We start from the raw sequence: 3,612 nt of genomic DNA, 5'->3' as shown, positions 1-3,612 counted from the left end.
CTACTATTCCCTAAGTATTTAAATTGAGACCTAGCCTAGTTTTGACCTTCGCCAATACCCAAATTATAACGGTCTCCCTTTTTATAATTTCACCTTCACATAATTTATTGATATCACCCAAACCACCGAAGTTTATTTCTAAATTGGTGTCAATAACTTATCCATAAATTCGTCTAGATCATTTTTAATGTTGAAGCTTAATTTGTGTAAATAAAAACAACTTTCGTTATTTAAATTTACTAAATTAAGTGGCAAGGATTAAATACCTAATTACATAAAAATGGTTCTTTTAACTAGGCTCAATATTAAAAATACTAAAGTTACATTTTAACTTTACTAATGGTAACAATCCATTTCACTAGGGGCTCTACATTTAAGCAAACACTAGGGAAATTTAGCTATTCATTACACTAGGGGAGACATAAAAATATAGATCTGCAAACATAATAACAACACTAATTTTAACAGAGTAAACTTACTAAAATATCTTCACTTGCATTAACTTCAAATGGTAGAAAAATTACAATAATAACACCCCTTTCACGCATATAATAACACCCTTAATCACGAACAATACCCCCTTAATAACTGAAACTATTTTTACAGCGTAATAAAATTAACAATAACTTTAACTATAGTAATTGAAATATAAATTTGTGTTGTAATATCTCTCCCTTGTGTCTGTTGATAGTACTCCGTATTTATGCTTGAATAGAAGTAGTAGTTGAGCTTAATTTGGTCAAAAAGACTGTCCAATTGCTGAGTGTTTTGATGATTATTCGTCCATTACTTGCAGCACTAGCCAAAAGTAGTATAAAAAATAATAAAGCAGCCGCCAGCTTTTTGCACGTTCTGGAAACTGTTGAGGCCTAACATTACCCGAATCGGGTATATATACACGAATCGTGTATGACCAGAGATATTACACGATTCGTGTAATAGTACACGATTCGTGTAAGGCAAATTTCCAGTTTTCTTGATTTTTCTTCTTCATTTGTTCTTTGTTGATCTCGTGTTGACGTGTACTGTCTTGGCACTATACATTTGAACTCTTTTCTTCTTTCATCTTGTACTTTCATTCGGATAAACGTTTCTTGATATAAATCTGGTTAAAACGATCGTTTTATCGTCGAGTCTTCAAATAACAAACTCTTGTCTACCTTTATCGTTTTTCTCGTGAAATGCGCATTGAATGTCTTCGTAGAAGATAAAAACCTATGAAATATGAGTGATATTGCGTCGAATAATATGTATGTTTAGAGCAATATCAGCCGTGGACAAATCACAAAGAATAAGTTTGACTTCAAAGAATCCAAATAATTCAATGTCTGCTAAAGTCTTTAGTGAATATCTTGCTTCTTACTCTAAACCCTTGCAGATAATAGTTTCTATCATCCTCTGATCTTAGATATTCCAAGATATTATCGTATCTTTCATTATAAATATCCTCCATATTTCTGGAGATATTTTTATAACTATTCTTATCTGAAATCATTAATCTCTTCGTGCTATCAGTGTTACATCATATAGAAACCGTTAGTTTCTATATTCTGTAAACTTTCGAGCTTAAAATATGAATGTTATAGAAGTAATGTTGGGAACTGATGCATGAGTTAGTATAATATAATGACACTTGATCAACGTGATTATATTACAATAAGTCATGCTAAGTTTCTAATGGGACATGATGATTCACAGATCATAACATCATCATGTGCCATGTTACATAACTCTTTCATTCTACTTAACTCCTGAACAAATCAAGAAAATGTATTCTTGATGGTTCTATTTTCTGCGATGTTGATAAATTTGAAAATCAAATCGTGCTATCATGTTCCTTCCTGCTTAGAACATTATAATCATTCGAAACTCTATATCTACAAATTCTGGACCATTATTCGCTTGACTTGAAGTCGGGAAGAGAAAATAAAAGCATAAAGCTTTGAAATATAAGGGAGAATATAAAGCCCGATAACAACATATAAATTACAAACCGTGTATATCAATGTGTATCACAACATAAAGACACGGGAGAATTAAAAACATTATAATCCCAAGGGCTAAGTAGAAGAAAGCAGATTCCTCGGGTGAAAGTGGGAAAAGGAGAATGATTGTTGCGATAGTAAGGATGAGGACAAGGATCAGAACTGGATTAAGCATTTTCAGAATCTTTTGGAGGTATGAAACAAGAAGGAAAGTATAGGAATGGTGCGAATAATGGAATGGAAAAAGTTTAATTTATAATGGGAATATCAGACAGAGTGATCGAGGCAGATCACCGTATTTAATTATAAGAGCTCTTAATTTCCTTATTCGCCGAAGAAATCAAATCTTTTAGATTTCTAAGATTTTCTATAAATCCCTTGAATTCCGGAATTCAACCCTCTACGTCAAAAGCTATGACGCACCATATCTTCTAAATTCAACCATGACCACATTAAAAGCAAAGACGAATATCTATTAACTTATCTCCATTTTTTGTGATAGCTTCACTCGTACGCTTCGAGTAATCGAATCGTTTTATCCAAATTATTCAATAATGATAAAACTCTATTTATCAACTCATATTCGTCAGGAAACATATCTATTGTTATCCATGACGACCTCACTCAAATTTCGGGACGAAATTTCTTTAACGGGTAGGTACTGTGATGACCCGGGAATTTTCGACCAAATTTAAACTTTAATCTTTATATGTTTCTGACACGATAAGCAAAAATCTGTAATGTTGAGTCACGAAAGTTTTGAAATCTATACTCATGTAATCAAACACCCTTTGACTGTGCTCGACGATTCAAGAACAATTAATTGTAAATAGATATGTGTGTATACAAATAAATATATAATAATTTGAAATATAATTTGAAGCACTATAGGTTGTTGATATTAAAAATTAATTATGTAAAGTAAACATAAAAAATAGGATATTATAATAATTATTATTTAAAATATATCTATATATATAAATAAAGTATAAAAAAATATATTAAATGATTGTAATACTCGTTTAATATTCCAATTGATATTAAGCAAACTAAATTCAAACTTATATGATTTTAAAATAAACGGTGATCCAAAAATGAGTTCTATAAGTTATAGACTTATTAAAAATGTATTTAGAAGTTGTTTATTAAAGTTTAGAACTTTTTATATTTCACCCATAAATGAGAGGGACAGTTGATGTAATTTTTATTTAATAAATTAATGATCGAATTTTATACCATAATGACCCAAATAAATAAATATAGTTAATTTAAAATTATGGGATTTTTCCGAAGACTTTTATTTCGCCACTGATTAACAACGGGGCAAGAAATCCAGTCCGTAAAACTGAATTTAAGTCAATAGTAACATGCGGCTTCATAAATGGCACGTTTTATGTTTTTATTTATTATTTTATTTCTTTATTTTTTAACCCCACTACCACCAACTCTTGACTTTTGGCTTTGATAAATATATAACTATACGTACATCTTCTAGGAGACAAAAGAAAAGAAAAACCAAGTTGAATTTGACAAGAACTCAAGTTGATGAAACCATTTTCCATTTACATAATACCATAGAGCCATCCATGATCACCAAACAAATCCACTTCACCACCTTCGGCTACCA

Source organism: Rutidosis leptorrhynchoides, chromosome 6 (genome assembly GCF_046630445.1).
Source record: "Rutidosis leptorrhynchoides isolate AG116_Rl617_1_P2 chromosome 6, CSIRO_AGI_Rlap_v1, whole genome shotgun sequence".
NCBI lineage: Eukaryota > Viridiplantae > Streptophyta > Magnoliopsida > Asterales > Asteraceae > Rutidosis > Rutidosis leptorrhynchoides.
The sequence above is the reverse complement of the archived record's forward strand: the minus strand, read 5'-3'. Positions refer to the sequence as shown.